The sequence below is a fragment of the Drosophila montana genome, unplaced genomic scaffold (assembly GCF_035044405.1).
Source record: "Drosophila montana isolate Dmon_TW-CO22-7 unplaced genomic scaffold, ASM3504440v1 contig_3200_1, whole genome shotgun sequence".
NCBI classification, from domain to species: Eukaryota; Metazoa; Arthropoda; class Insecta; order Diptera; family Drosophilidae; genus Drosophila; species Drosophila montana.
Window position 1 is genome coordinate 7374433 of NW_026998080.1, and position 16977 is coordinate 7391409.

At 42.5% G+C, this 16977-nt stretch overlaps 1 protein-coding gene across 1 annotated transcript in view; it reads right to left on the minus strand.

Annotated features, from left to right (window-relative positions):
* The window catches only part of Liprin-gamma, a 47134-nt gene extending 31052 nt beyond the window's left edge, over positions 1 to 16082 (minus strand). Inside the window, exon 1 of the mRNA XM_064687840.1 lies at positions 15644 to 16082. The gene's annotated coding sequence lies outside the window, so the exon portion shown is untranslated. The remainder of the gene's footprint in view (positions 1 to 15643) is intronic.
* Between the last annotated feature and the right edge of the window lie 895 nt (positions 16083 to 16977).

The following is a 16977-nucleotide window of genomic DNA, read 5'->3' on the forward strand; positions in this document are numbered from 1 at the left end:
CATACGGACGGACAGACAGACGGACATGGCTAAATCGACTCGGCTATTGATGCTGATCAAGAATATATATACTTTATGGGGTCGGAGATGCTTCCTTCTGCCTACCCTCTTTACCCATTTTCAATGGGTTCAGGGTATAAAAAAAGTGAGTAAAAAGCAAAACTTCTTTAGACAACAGTGTTGTGCAGGCTCCATTTGACATTGTCTGCCGCTGGAAATGTGACCATAAATGCGGCAGCTACGCCAGGATACCCTGGGATGCACTTAAGATGTCACGAAACGGCAGCCACAGTTGCCGCCACAGTGGCAGCCGCAACACCAGTCGAAGCTACGCTACATGGGCAACTGCCACATGTGGCACTCAACCTGTTCAGCTGAAGCTCTAGTTGGCTTCTGCTTTTACTAGCCAATAACTTTTCTGTGCCCGCCTAGGTTCGCTGTGCTCTGTGGTCCAACTTGCGGCAGTTGAACTTTTATGACCGCCACCGATTAGTTCTTGGCCTGACATTTTATGGCCCCCGCCGAAGCTACTCCCACAGATACCAGAGTCTTTGTGTATTCTGTGCAGCCATAAAGACTGTAAACGCATCGCAAAAGATCCCTGTTGCCATAAAGAATAAACGGGCTGCAATGTTACACTGAATCGATGTGTCCTGAAAGAAAGTTGGGCTCAGCTTATGCTCAAAAAATTGACCTTAAAGCTATCTTAAAGAAGTTAGAACAAGTAAAAGCTGTTTAATTGGGAGTGCCCGACTGAGAGATACCCATTCGAGCCTCTTTCTTTTCCCACACTATGTACGAACAATGCATTCTTTATTAACCTCGGTCTTTATAGTCCGATATTTAAGAAACTTTCACGGCTTACTTATGACATCAAAGAGTCTGCATATATCAAAGCGCAAGGATCTTCAATGAGTTTTCTCAATACTGGGGAATGAAGTGAGGTATCCTAAAAGCAAAATATTTTTAACCTTAATATAATATAAGCGAACCTAGATACCAAGCTTGCTCTATCTGCCTTTTATAATCTGCGATTTATGCTTAAAAAACCTTTCCTCGAAATCGATATTTATCGACATTATGAAAATAAAAATGAGGAACGATCATATATATTTAAAATTTCAAGGCTCTAGCTAGATTCAGAAAGACTGACAAGTATTCGAGCGATACAGCTGGTTGTGCGGACCAAGAAATATTCTACTTAATGGGGCCAGAGATGATTTCTTCAGCTGTTCTGTTATGTACATATGCACAAAACTATATGCCTTTTTTACCCATTTTCCATAGATGCAGGGTATAAAAACATTTGCTGCCTTTTGCTTTTGCACCCAACTAAATTTATGGCGTCGCAATCACAGAAGTTGACCCGGTCAGAGCATCGATCTAAACTCGGTCAACAAGCAAATGATGTGTGCCAGAATATGGGAAGTGGAGCAGGTGTGCGTGTGTGCGCTTATATGTGTGTGTGTGTGTACTTAGTGGCACAGCGCACATTTGTAGCCGCTTTCGCTGATTCGCTTGTGACCAAGCAATACTTACATAAATTACAAGTGTGCGTAGTATAAAAAGGCGGAGTCAAGTCAGACCGGGCCACGCTTAATGCTCCACTGTGCCACATACTCAGAAGTGTGCATGAGTGAGTGCTCGGCTCTTTGACAGCGCCTGCGGTTGCCTTCCTAATCCTTTTCCTCACTACACACACACACACATATGTGTATTTTGTATGCTGATTTTGACTGAGTTTCACTGGCTTAATGCCTACACTTTGAGCTACTTTGTTGTGGCACAGCTGTAACCGCATTGTGAAAAACTCACAAGTACGTTTAGCCACAAGAGCCGAGAACACAGAACGCACACAGGAGCTCATTAGCAGTACCTGCAGAGCTGAAGCCAAATCGATTTTGTTGTGCGTCAAAGTCGGGGCTAGAATTTATATTAAGTCAATGTATTACATCTTGTCAAAGTGGCCAGACATACACAAGGCATCAAAGCTTAGATTTTTAATTAAGTATGCATTTGGCTTTAATTTCAAATACACTTGTCAAGGCTACTTTTCTAAGGCAATAGTCATTGGCAATGAATGAAAAGAGTATCAGTAGGAAGACCTTTTTTATACTTTATTGAGCCGATGTCTGTCTGTCTGCTGCAAGGAAAGTGTTAATCGAGTAGAGAGCTGAGATTTTTAATTAAGTGTGTATTTGGCCTAAATTTCAAGCATACTCTTACTAAGGCAATAGTCATTGGCAATGAATGAAAAGAGTATCAGTAGGAAGGCATTTTTGAAACCTTATGGAGCCGAATTTTGCCTGTCTGTTGCGAGGAAAGTGTTAATCGAGTAGAGTATAAGAAATAAATAACTATGGTCTGGGTCTTCGGTTTGAAGGCTTCTGACAGTTGCCGAGCATAGTAACAGAAATTGTAAAAATACGTGTACTCGGAAATAGTCTCACGTATTTCAGTTGTAACCCGTGACGATTGCCATAAAAATACGCTGAGCTGTTTGCTGGTGGCGTTGGCTCCTTTTTTGGGCAACCATCGCAGATGTCGTGACTGAAATGCCAAATTGATCGAAATGAAATTCTTCGACTTACCTCAGCCAGTTGTTAAATGCGACAACTTCGCAACTGTCGCCAAGCACTGAAAGTAATAATAAAATGAAATTGAAAACCAATTAGAAAAAAGACCGGCTTCAAATTAAAGCATTATTTGAGCCGAGTATTCAGAGCTGTGTAGCTGCAGCTTAACGCTAACGCACACTGCAAATCCAATCAAATGTGAACGCTGCGCTTTTTCATAGCCTACCCTCAGGCGCTTTGGGATCCTGGACCAGAGCACAGCTGGTCCATGAACATCCAGAAGAAAAGATTTAACTTGTCTGTCGTGCTGCTCAGCGTAAACAAAATTATTTCCAGCTGCGTTGCTCTTGCTTTGTGCAACATTTAATTGGGTTTTCTAGCATATTAGATTTTCCATTCTCATCTTTGGCCGCCGCCACTTGGTGGTGCCTCCCAGTCGTTGCAGCCAGCCTACACTCCGGCATCAGCATAAATTTGAATACAAATGCATCCGGGCCGGTCTCTCGGCTGCAAACTTTAAGCACACAATACACGCAGCTGCTATTCGTATTGAAATTTAAGATACGCACTTGCTGTTTGTATCTGTATCTGTGTGCAACGCAATGCAGATTTTTGCGATACTCGAATGTCAGTTGTGAAATTCAAGAGCTTTCAAGTATAAAAACAAAAGACAGCAGCCAAAGCATGCGAGCAGAAAACATACAAATACCGAAGAGCGTAAAACAATTCTCTGAATGCAAATTTTATGACCCGACCAAACAATGCGAATGCAAAATACCCAAAGAACTACGTAAAAGGCTGGTGCGGTTGTAGAACCCTGTCAGACTGTCTGATACCCTGTAAGACGTGTTTTTCATGAGTTGGGAAAGCTTTTTCGTTTAAATCAAGACCTTAAGCCAAGTTTCAAATATATATCTCAAGTTCTTGAGAAATCTCAAGGGTTAATCGATTACGAACGTATTTCAAAATGATTTCAAGAGAACTCGAGGAATTGATTCGAAGAGTTCATTCGAGGACATATTTTCAAATACATACTTATAAATATTAAGTTCTTGAGATCTTAATGATAAATCGATTGGGAATGTATTTTAATATGTGTTCTATACACTTTAAATCCCAATTATTGATGTAATAGAAGCATTCAAGACTACTCTCTGGTACTCAATTTCACACATATTCATAAAGGTCTGCTTAACCATAAAGTTTTTATCAGCAGATTAATTTAAATGAGCTGTCTATGTATATCAAACAATTTCCGCCCTTTATCTTAACAGAATATATTAATAAATTGCAAAATAGAGTACTCAATACACATAAACTGCTTCATTCAAACACTCATTAACGGAGAACAGGGTATGGTAAGCCAAAGCCACGTCGATTCATTTTCATATGCGTATCCTGGATACCTGTTTAACCATACATCATACCCACACACACACTCACACACACGCACACACGCACACATGTGTGGCATGGAACACGTATCTCAGATTTTTCATGCATTCAGCAGGCAATGCCAAAACTTTGCCTGGCTTTGCCCTGCTGCGCCGCAGTTCGCCCCTCCGCTGGGAAGCTGTCACTGGGGCTGTCAAGTTGCCTTGTGCAATCGCCATGCTCTCTCGCTCTCTCTCTCTCTCTCTCTCTCTCGCTCTCTCTGTCTGTCTCTCTTGGCAACTGTTGGAGAGCGCACTCTCCTCTGCCTGTCAGCGGTTGTAACTCTATTTGTGAGCATCCGTTGAAGAATTTAATAAGTTGGTCGCATCATCATTATCATTATCGCTATCAGCGTTGCGTTTACCTCGAGTGTAACCCGTTTGCCATTTTTACCTGCTACTCCCATTGTGCTTCCTCTTCGCGTTTTGTCATTCAGCGACTGCGACTGCGTTGCGACTGCGACAGCACGTTTTTCATGTGCGCCATTTTGTAAGTGGGTTATTTAGCGTAAGTAATGCAATAAGTCTGTTAGTTTTCATATTTCCTGCCGTCTGCAGCTGCATCTGCGTGTAATCCACGGCTATCCGGAGACTTGACTGCCAAAAAAAATAATAAAGGAAAAAAAAAGCGGAGCAAAAGCGAACTTTTTGCACTGCACAGAAACTGAAAGATGATACGGCGAAACTGAATTAGCACGGCACGAATCTGCCCTCTCCGGAGCTGGCTGCTCCTGGCAGACGCTGAGGATAGATGGCCTGGCCTGGCATGGCCTGGCCTGGCAAGCTTTTGTGTCCCGGGCAACACTTGCGCGCGAGCTCTTTAATTCATCGCAAGGAATTTTAATTCATTTTGCGAAACTCACTTTGAGCAGATTACCAAAGTTAAAGCTAACGTTGCACGCGAATGGCAAAGTGCTTCTAATGGTCAATTAACTAAGTGCAGCTGCTCTACCATTTCAACTTGAGCAGTTTTTCCTTTCGGCCACAAGTTACGTCTGGAGCATCAAGTACGAGTAATTGTTTTTTTTTGCTCATTGCTGCTACATTCCGTTACGCTTCCATCTGACTTTTATCAGCTTCCTTCTTCCTTTTGACTTTTATCAGCTTTTTTTGGCTTCTATGGTTCGTCTGACGGACTGTCCGATTTAATTGCACGCAACTGCGAATTGCCGAGCTATGCAGATGCAGATGCAGCATTTGCCAGCTGCTGGCGAAATGTCATCGGAAATTGGGCGTTACAGATGTCAATGCAGGACTTACAAATAAAGAAATGTTCAACTTTGTCGCATCTTTTCATATAAAACTGTTCCGATTGATTGACCGTAAGAGTTGGGAGACTGAGTTATGTGATGGAAAATTAATGGAAAATAGTTATATAAATCTTTATAAAACTAATTTAAACTGTTAAACAGAGACTTGTTCTTTGTTATATGAAAATCAGACAAGGTTTGCATTACGTTCTTGATAACTCTTCATATTTTTAAGTAGATCCTTACTATGCGATTCTCATGAACCCAATTCCTACAGATTTTCATGATTTGATTGCAGCACATTTTTGCTACTTACATTGAATGTTTTCGTTACATTGTGCTCTTGATAAACTCCAACTTAATAAATAGAATAACCTGAGTATTCCGTAGATTTTCCATTAAAAGTAACAAAATAAGGGAACTTATTTAGCTGACAGCAAACAGTTTTACAACTTCTTTTGTATTAAACTTTTTCTCCAATTTAATTTCACAAGTTTCAGTTAAGCGGTTCCTACTGTAGATATCAATATATTTTTTTTTAGTTTTTGTATTTGAAAAATACAACGCCAAACTGCAAAGTTCTATGATAACTTAAGCAAATATTTTAAGTTGATTGAAAAGAAAATACAACTGCTTTTCAGCTCGGAGTATTTAATGAGGGCTTGACAGAAATGCATATTTTAGAGAACATTTCACGTAATTTGATGGAAATTTAATTGTTTACACTTGAAACACCCTGTAGGTAAATGTAGCTTGAACAAAAAACTTATGAACGTCTATTATTGTGGCGAAATACGACAACTAGGCATGGCCTTATACGGTGGCTGTGGCAGTGGAAATAATTTTGGTGGAAAACCGACCTACCATAAAGAGAAACGACGAAATGAACGCGTACGTGACAATAAAATGAAATGTCGAGGGGGAGTAGAGAACGTGAGTATGGACTCTGCCAGAGACAGAGACACAGACCAGAGACACAGACCAGAGACACAGACCAGAGACACAGACCAGAGACAGAGACAAGGAGACACATGGCTGTGTCGCTTGTTTGCGGCTGCAGCTTCAGTTGCCACTTGCAACTGCCACAGAGCCGCCCAATTGCCAGCGCCCAGTTTTCATAAGCGGAGCAAAGAAAAACAGCGAATTGCGAATGCAATTTGACAAATTTATTTGCAACGGCAGCAGCAAACGCGACTTGAGTGCAGATACAAATGCGGAGAGTTTTGAGTCTGTGTGTGTGTGTGTGCCTGACAAGTACATATAATACATATTGTGCACACAAATAACGAAATGCAACTTCTTTAATATTGTAGCATGCCACATATGAAGTAGAAGAAAAAAGAAAATGATAGAAATTTGCCAAGTTCCGGCTCGGCGAAAAGTTATATGCAAATGGCAACTGAGAGACCCGATTTGTGGCATAAGGAAGCTGCACGAAATCGAGTTACGCCGACAGCCAGCACGATTTTAATAAAAAAGTATGAAGGAGCATCAGTCGCTGGCAACGTCACCTGTTGCAGGTGGGCAAGTGCAACTGCAACCTGGAGTCTGTCGACACATGACTGGGAAAAAATTCATTTAAAATGTGCTCCAGAAGCACGCATTAGACACACTCAATTTCCTATTCCATTTTCCTGCTGCTGAGCCACACTAACGCCATCCGGGATCGACACCGGCGAACGCCCTCAGAATTCCCATTACTCCATATTGGAGCGCGCCGGCTCTGTTGGCATTTCATATATGCCCCAGCTGTGGCTGTGGCTGCATCTGCATCTCTAGACGCGGCTGCCGGAATTAATGCCTCGCCTGAGGCAGCTGTCTCCCATTTCCCATTTCTCAGCCGGCTAACGTGGCGGCAGGTGCACATTACACAACATTCCATGGCACTGCCTCGGGGCTGTGTGCCATATGCTGCCCCAGCTCTAAGTAGTTAAAGTGAAACCCATCAAGTTTGCCAATGTCTGTCGTCAGCTGCGAGAAGTGCGTCAAGTGCTTGGCAACAAATTAAAGATGCATTCAAATTGAATCACGCAACTAACTAGCTAAGTTAATATTTACAACTGTCTCTGTCTCTGTCTCTCAAGTATTTCCCATGTTATCAGGGCTGCGAGCGCAACTAAATTCCTGCTGGTTCAGCTCACGCTTCGAACCAACTCCCTGTCGTTTGGTTTAGTTCGTGAACCTTCTCACATATTTATTTTAAATTATTTATGCTTTGGAACTGGAGCTCCCACAGAAGTTCTTTGATTTAAACCAAATGACTTATGCACAAAAATATGGTTCGTTTCGTGTTTCGGCTTGGCTGTTTTTTTGGCAGCTTTAAGGCTCGGTTCAAGGTAAAGAGAACATATTTATTTTAATTTATTTATGCTTTGGAACTGGAGCTGCACAAAAATATGGTTCGGTTCGTGTTTCGGCTTGGCTGTTTTTTGGGCAGCTTTAAGGCTCGGTTCAAGGTAAAGAGTAAATTGCAATTCCGGATTTGAACTGGTACGGCCTGCAGCCCTGGCACCAATACCAATGTAGCCGGATTTCCTGGGTCCTTTTAGCAAGCTCTATTTGTCGCCCTCATTTAAAATGCCACATGAAGCATCTACGCAATGGACACAGCGAATAGCGGCCAGAAGTGCACGCTGCTTGGATAAGGGTAATAGGATTTTCGGGGCAGTGGCAGTCCATTTCAATTAGTGGCCACAGTGGCAGGTGGCAGATGGAAGGTGCGCATGTCCCGGTACGGCCTGCTATCATTTAATTTGGCTGTGCCGCTTGCCATGGCCTCGTATAACAAACACATTTCGGGCCTCTGGTGCAGAGTTCCATTAGGAATGCGTTATTTGTCCCATTGAGGTCAACTGTGCACAGGTAAATAATAACAACACCTGAACCAGCACCAGCACCGCACTGATGCGTTTTAAGCATAACTTTAAGCTTGTCCACGCGAATGGGTTATTTTTGGGTTTTATAAAGCACAGCTTAAATCGACAAAGCACAGTCGTATAAAAGAACACAGGAAAATACTTTATTGCTCGATTTTTTATGCTTTAGGTGCTACTCCAGCTGGGTTTTATCTAGGTCTGAGTGGCTGTCTCTCTCGGTATGACCATAAAAAACTGTCTGCCCTGCAAAGGCAAAAGCTAACAAAGGGCCACGCCCCCAGCCCCAGAATGCGCGTTTTATGGCTTTCCAATCGCTACTCCTTCCTGTTGTTTGCCCCTCCATCCATGTCCCTTTGGACGCTTGACACTACGGAGATAACGGAGCGCATCAAATCATTTCGTGCTAATGGAATTGCATTGATGTTGACGTTGATGGAACTTTTATTTTTCTACGAAAGATACAAGGACTTTGTCATCATATTTGGAAGAGTGCAAACACCAAAACGAACCCGACTTTGTGTATATATGAGCAAATAGACAATATATATATACACATTTGAATGGATGATTAAAAGAGTGCTGGTTAGGTTGAAGGTTTGAACCAGCTTTCTGCCTTTATGATGGGCTGTTTTTGCTGGGTTTGGGAAGTTCCGATGTCGTCTTTGCTTTAGGATTTACTTTGGGGTAAAAAGTAACTAGAAGTTGAGATATCCGTTTTTGGCTTAAAGTCTCCTAAACTGTAACTGAACGGCTGCTTGTAAGGGTATCTCTCTTTCGTATTTCTCAAATATTCGCTTTCCGTCACGGGCCAAGTGTGTCTGCGGTTGCCTTTTAAAGATTTCATCCAATCTACACTCAAAAACAAAACGCAATTTTTGGCGGTTGGCCATCTTTTAGTTTTTATGGCCTTTTTCGCTGGAATTGAAGCACACGTTGGCAGGATGCTGGCCTGGCTAAGTGCCCATTACAGACAATGCTGATGAAACGGCTTATTGAATTTGGATGCGGAAATTGCTGTTTGCTCTGTGCGTAATATCAAATGGAAATCACAGAAATCTGCATAGTAATGCTGCCTCACATACATACATATATATCTTTATCTAAATATGTGCACACAATAGAGTCGACTGCCCCTAAGCTAGAGAATATGTGCAAGTGAATAAAAGAATCGTGCTACCCCACTTACAATTGCCAGCAAAGTGTTTGCGTGGGTGGCATTTGGTTCGGGTTCGGGCTTTGGGGCGGGGAGTGCTTGGGTAATACATCAAACAAAATTAAAACGCACTGCGGCAGTCGGCGGTTGGCGGAGGCAGGTTGGCAGGGCTGAAGGGCTGAAGGGTTGGCAAAACATTTGCCACTGGCTAAAATAATGAACACCAGAAGCCGACCCCGGCTCAGACGGGCGCACGTGTCCGCGCCGCGGGGCTGCAGTTGCGGGGAATTCGGCGAAACTGTCACTCAGAGGGAAAACCCAAATGAAAATGTATCAAAAAGCTGCGCCAACTGGGCCAGCAACTGCGACAGACTGTTGCTTCTTTGTTGCTGTTCTGGCAGTTGTTGCTTTTGTTTCTGTTCTGTTCTGTTCTGTTCTTGCTGCTGCTCAATTTAGTCCATTGGCTCTAGTTACCCCGTCGCCAGACAATTGCTCATGGCCAGCTCCATGCTCATGCCCCTGCCCATCCTCACGCCCACGTCCAGCACGGCAGAACGGAGAGTTGCAGACATGACGGCGCTGGGGTTGAAAGTGCATGACACACAATTGTTTCCCTGACACCCACCATGCCAGACTATAAACATGCACACCCGTACGTGAACCCGCCCAACCACCAAATTGTTTTTGTGGTTACCAGCTGGGTTTACGGTTACACATTTTCTGCTTTTACCTTTAAAACTTGGGTTCGTTTTATATTGACATCGTTTCTGCATGCAATCTAATAAATGAATGAGGGATGGGGTGTGTGGGGGTGTGTGTGGGGGTGTATGTGTGGGTGGGTGGTTATGTGGAACAACTGCAGGTGCTCAATTATAATGGTTTCGCATTCTCCGCGCCGCTGCCCGAGGCTCGTAAAGCCGAGCTTCCGGGATGAATTGCAGCTATCGCATGGCTGTAATTTATTACCTGTATTAAATATACTATTCACAGAGAATATGTCACTGTCTTGAACGAGCGACATTCCATTGATTCACAGGCTCGCATTGATTCATTGGGCCATAGATAAATTTGAAACCCGACTAATTGACCAATTCATTTGCTATTGCGGCAAGATACAAACATAAACATACTATGTGGATAACCAGAGGCATATATATTTTATAAATTACCGAACCACCTGGCTGCATTCATAGGTGCAAAACTTCTGATTTATATTTCCTGTTAGTATTTATATTTATCCCCAAGTAATTGGTGTTTTTGCCCTGTTATTGCTTATTCGATCGCAATCTAATCAATAATATGGTTCATTTGTGGGAAAATGTGTTTTTTAAGGCGTATAACACTTAAATTACTTTGATTAGACTAGAAATAATATCTTATAGAGGTGGCTGCCATTTGTTTAATATGCCTTTTCGGGCTAAACAAATATTGTTTTTTGTTAGTCGCCTTAAGATTTAATAAGAGATAAAAATTAATAGGTTCCCGTAATGGGAAATATGCATACATAAGTAGTTTTCCAGTAATAATGTGATTCCTGAACTTTTAAGACAGTTAAAGTTGTGGTATTGCACTAGGAATTAACTTCTCTTATTATTACTGATATCTCTCTAAGCTCCTTTTATTCCTTTCCATTTTAACCGATTAATTAAATGTACTTATCTCGCTCTTTCATACCTGATACACTAGCGCCCTGCCTCTTATATATACAGCCTTTCTGTGCGATTCTCATGGCTTACTTAAGGAGTAAAAAGTTTGTGTTAATGACATTTTGCGAACGCATATAAGTTAACACGAATATGTATTAGGATATTTTCTCCTTTAAAGAAAATATCTTAGTCAAGCACATACGCTTTTAAGCATCTGAGTACACAATAAGTAACCAAATCTTGTGAGCTCGGGCATGTGGCAGTGGCTTTTATGGTTTTAATTAAAATTTTAATTACGCATTTTTCCGGTCAACTCCTGTGACTTTTGAGCCCGAGGAAAGCAACAAACAGCAGCACATCTGGCGAGCCTATAACAAGCCAACACAATCTCAAAGCTCTAAAGATGTGACAGAAATCTCAGTAATCGGTGGTTAGCGAGGCGAATCGAAGCTATCCGCATTGCTTTAATGTTTACGACAGTCTCCGCAATCGTTTTGAATTTAATTTGCTGCTATTTTTGGGAAATCTAATTAATTTGAAAAAATGTATGTTAGCGATGGCCCGACAGTGACATCTACAAGTAAACATAACAAGGGGGGATTCAACCTCAAATACGAACAATTGCAGCAATACAAATTATTTAATTTGCTCCGAGCTGTTGCTTGTGTGCGGAGCACAATGTGTGCTCAGCATGGTCCGCATTGTGTATTGGGAGGGCTGAGCCATTGACCAGCCGCCAGTCATGGTTGGGCAGCCAGTGACCATTCACCGCCCATTGCCCACTCGCCCAGTCGCCCACTCGCCACTTGTCATTCTCGCCCGTCGCGTCGCCGTCATTTAATGTCAGTCGAGTTTTGGCATTCGGATCACGTAGCTTGTGTGCCACCAGCACTTTTTCATTTTCATTCACTTATGCACAGTGCGGCACTGGCCCTAAGAAACATCATCACGCACTCACCAGGCCATAGAGATCCCATCCGAATGGTTGGCTCTTGGACTCTGCTTCTGCTCATGCTTCTGCTTCTGATTTGTATTTGTTGTGGTTGTACTTTGAAGCTGACGCTGACTTAGTGACAAACCGAGCAGCTGACGGACTGGCATTGAAATTGAATCGTGGAAATTTCGTGGGCGTACGTGGCGTATATATATATGTATATACACTGCGAGTTTTATAATGTAATTTGCACTTAATTGGCCAGAAACAAGCTTTGCAATTACGCATCCCACATTCAAATGTGCACACAGTCTTTCAGTCAACGGGTCGTATACGTAATCAATTTGTGTCATTTCTCCGTTTGAGTCTTCAATAATAATACTTATAGAGCATTAGTTTACCTGTTGAAAACTGGATTCTAAAAGACCACCTACCAAATTTGGTATTAAATGAAGCGTTCGTTGGGTAAGCTTTGCTCTGAATATGCTCAGAAAGACAGAGAATTAGAATTTGTTTCTATTTAGTTCAACACTTTTCCATGTTTTGCGTGCATCCACATAAATTTCATCAAGTTCTTGAAAAAAACAAAGTTAAATTTATATCCCATTAGTAGAAAGTTGTAGATTATCTCGTTCTGGTTGTGGCTGTAAGTTACGCAATAACAAAGTTTCACAATATTCTCTGTCTACGCTGGCGTTTTTCAACTTTGGATGTAATGAATTCTAAATTATTAGCCTTTATCATATGTGAATTTGGTGCTGATATTTCTGAGCTTTTAACTGGAGTGAAATACATATTTATGTAAAAATTGTATGTATTAACTCAAAAACAACTCCCGTGATATGGATGATTCCTTTCTTGTTTTCTTCAGCTAAGTACAAAGATCATTATGTGTACAATTTTTAAAATTCCCAAACGGAAATACGGAATAAGCTAAATTCGCTTGAGTTTTTTTAAAAAAGCTGCATTTTTTAATCAAGACTTGTTTTATAACAAACCAAAAGGGAGACGAAATCATGGTGCATTATTCTTTATGGTGTATTCTGCATATTGAATGTACAATGTGTGCATAATTTTGTTCTGATCAAAGAACTAAGGCAAACAGCTGAACCGGGTGCAAAGTTCTTGGACGGATGGGCTGTTGAGTAATCTGCAAGCGCTGCGAAAAAGTTGCGTGAAGCGTTCGCTTTTGTGGCTGGCTTATCGAGCAGGCGAAAGGATAAAGTTTTTACGAAACAGCTAAAAGTGTTTGGGCCAAGCCGCGGACCAAGAGAATGGCCTGGTAACGCTCTTTCAGCCTTTCGCTCGGGTTGCCCTGGTTAACAAAATAGCGTCGGCACATAATTAATTGCACTAAAGAGATTAGTTGCTGTGCATAAGTTTTCGCGGCACAAGAACACAACAGCACAGTTGGCTGAAAAGCAGATCCAGCGCGTAGTCATCAGCCATAGACCCCTGTCCCTGTCCCAGTCCCTGTCCCAGTCAATAGGTGCACACGCAATGCTGTCGCTGACTTACTCCATCTCCTACCTCTGTACTTTAAGCACGCCCGTGCCCTGAGCCAAAGCTAACGACGACGCCGCAGTTTGCACCTGTCGAGCTGGGCGAGCTGCCCACATTCTGCACGCAATCTAATTTAGCTGGAACACAGAAACGTGCCCGGCGTGGAAACAGCAGGCCAAAGTCCAGCCCCCCCTCCCCTTGGCCACACCCGCCTGCTAATATCGTTAAGGAGCTCAGGATACGGAACTGACTGAGTTGTGATATCTTTATATTGAGTGCTGGTCAATACTCCTAATTAAATTGCATAAAGCCAACTAAAATCGCTGCAACTAAGGAGTTAACAACTTTGAACGTTGCTTCCGACTGTAACCGACTGCGCAATACTCTGTTCACAGTGTAAATAACGAATAAATGAGTCGAAGGGGTCTTCTTCGAGTTTAGGGCTGAAACCCCAAGAAAGTGACTTTCGAACTGTGACCTTCGATATCGAACTTTGGAGAAGATTATGAGTAGTTCACAAATTTGGGGACTTTAGCTGTTAAAATGTGGGATATTTAGCCTTTTTTTGTGGCTTGCTCTGGTTTGTTAGATATAAAGAGATATTCTACTTATAAAATTAGCTTTCAGTTGTTTTTAAAGTTGGACAAAAGTCAAATTAAGTACATCGAAGTATATCGAAAGGCTCATCCGCTTAAGCCTAATAAAATAATTTTATACATATAAAATATTTTATAAAACTAGTTTGATTTCAATTAAATTTACTTCAGCGCTCGAAAAAGTTGTTTACCCAGCTTGAAGCAGCTACTCAAGGATTTCAAGTAAATTGATTTTGATGGGCTTCCTTTGTGAATTGAAAAAGAAATATGAAATTTCTTGCCAGTCCATAAAGAAATTGAACAAACAGCCAGGACAGCCAGAACAGCCAGGCATCCCATGATGATTGATCACTACAGGTGCACAGACGCAGACGCTGAGGAAGGGTGGGGAGGGGGGAGGATGGCTGCTGGGTTGTTAGGGGAAACAACTCGAGTCAAGGACCCGGCGGAAGACTGCGAGGCCGCCCAAAAGAAGGCGCTGCTTGTGGGCATGACTGAACTTGGCGTTAGGTGCAAGATGCAAGCAATTATTTTGAGGGTTAGGCAGCGCTGCCAGGCAACGCGCTCAAGGATAATGCACTTAAGCCCCCTAACCTGGTAGGGATTGCGCAAGTAACCGTAACTCAGCTGCTGCTGCTGCTGCTGCTCGCCTTTTGTACCTGCATGCACATGCATACGAGATGCGCGCCCGAATTTGAATTATTCATCATTGTTGCAGTTGCAGTTGCAGCAAAACGAGGGTTGTTTCGCTCGACCCTGCAGCATGCCGTCCTTGAGAGGGTTGGCGGCAACAGGCGGCGGCGGCGTTGCGGCGCTTTGCGGCATCAACTTTGTGCATTTGCCGCATCGCACAAAATCCACATCACATTCAGCTTTGTTGCTGCTGTTGTGTGTTGGTGGCAATTCGAAAGCAATTTCTGCAGCATTAATCATTCCCCTTATCCACACATGACACTCGACCGCCTGACCCTGCCCCCAACAAAAACAAGCAACCACCCACCCACACACACACACACACACATGCAGAGTCGACGAACCTTTTGTCTAATGTTGACAAAACGCATTTTAAGCTCTTCAGAATTGCCTTCTTTTGTTTAGTTAGTTGACTGCTGCCCACTGTGCACACATATGTGGGATGCGCCAATGGAAGCTCTGCTCCGCTCGGATCTGCTCTGAATTTGAATTTGGATTTTCGAATTGGGCTGTTCCTTGTTTTCGGACATGGATTTCGCATTTGACCCTTAATACGAACTGACTCTGGCCATCTTTGTTTAGCAGAGCTCTTAACTACTTTATTGTGTAGCTATTGACTAAATCACTTCAATACGCCAGTTGCGCATTTTACATGTAAAAGCCTGTGCATACACTGAGCGAAAGGGGATAAACTAAATTACAGTTGAATTATTAATGTGCAAATTTTCTGATTAAATAGGAATTAAAAATTTATAACCAATACCCTTTTCTTATTATTATTATTATTTAATTTCCCATATATATTTAAAGACCTACCTATTTATTTTCTAAAAAAAAATTTCTATTCAAACAAATAAAAGTGTAGCTGAAGTAGATATAGATATCAATAACTGATATATATACACAACTTTTTAATAGATATAGTATAACAAAAGTGGAAAATATGATATGGCATCGAATGTTTTTATTTGTACAGCACTCACCAAATATTTTCCACGAGCGAAAGTAAAACTTTGCGCAGTTATTTTTCACTGTTGCTGCAAATGCAGGACAAATTAACACACGGCGAAAACGACAAAAAAAGGAAATGGTCCCGTTGCAACTGCTGCTGTCTCCGCGTGTGTCTGTGTGTGTGTGTGTGTTTGTGCGTCTGTCTCCGCGTCCCTAGCCGTGTCCGTGTCCGTTACCGTGTACGCCACGCCCGCGGCTTTGCTGTGGCACTAAGCAAATGGCTGTGCGAATAAAAACTAAAACTCTGCGCTTGTTTTTGTTGTGTGATTTTCACAGCACACGATTGGGATGAAAGTTTATTCAAGGCAGCCGAGGGTGGGCGAGGGTGGGTGGAACGCTCCCGTTCACCCTTGGATGAAGGCGCAACACGGCGTGTTTAAGTTACAGTTAGCGTACGTTGTTTTTGCCCGAAAACTGTGTGTTTAATGTTGCAGTTTATTTTATTTTTTATTTAACTTTGCACTTGCACCAACAGATATACACATATGTGGATGATAATAATGTTGCAATTATTATTTATATATTTAAAGAGTATATCCTCACTACACTTCCAACAATTTTGCAGAAAAGTTATTGCGCCTTATGCTGATGCAATGTTAATATTTCAACCCCCTGCGCCTTGCGACAGACAGCGATATTTGTTTTTGTTTACTGTTCGTTTTCGGTTTACCGTTACCGCACTCGCGAACGTCTTTCGTCAAACTGGCAAAAAAGTCGCACACTCACCGTAGAATTTCTCAATTGAACTTTGGAAAGTAGAATTGCTGTTTATTACAGCAACAACTGAAAGCGCTTATTTAAAAGCTTTGCTTGAGCACACTCTCAATGCAATCTCTCTCTCTCTCTCTCTCCCTCTCGCTCTCCCTTTCTGTCACTCGCACACCCACACGTTCACGCTGGCTTGCTTGGCCAGAGTTGGAAGCGGCATTGACTGTGCAATAACACAAAGCTGGCACAATAAATGCGACGCAACAGCGCGCCGAGCTTTGGACGACAACCACCCAAAAATGGCCAACGACGCGTGTCGTTGAAAAGCTCAGCGCACCCTGCTCGTTATGCGCATGCGGCGACATGGTTGTTCAGAAGTCGCGCTCAAAGCTTTGCTCGTTCTCTCTCGTACTTTCGCTCCCCTGCACGTGTGGGTGGGTGGTGGTTGCCCAGCGTGGGGTTGCGGTCTGTTTGAGTTGTGTCCGAGTGTGAGTGGATGGTTCTTCTCTACCGCATGTTGTTACTGTTGTTGTTGTTATTGTGTTTGTAATAATGCAGCAGCAGCAGCAGGCGGCGTTTTAGCGGCAGGAATGTGCAC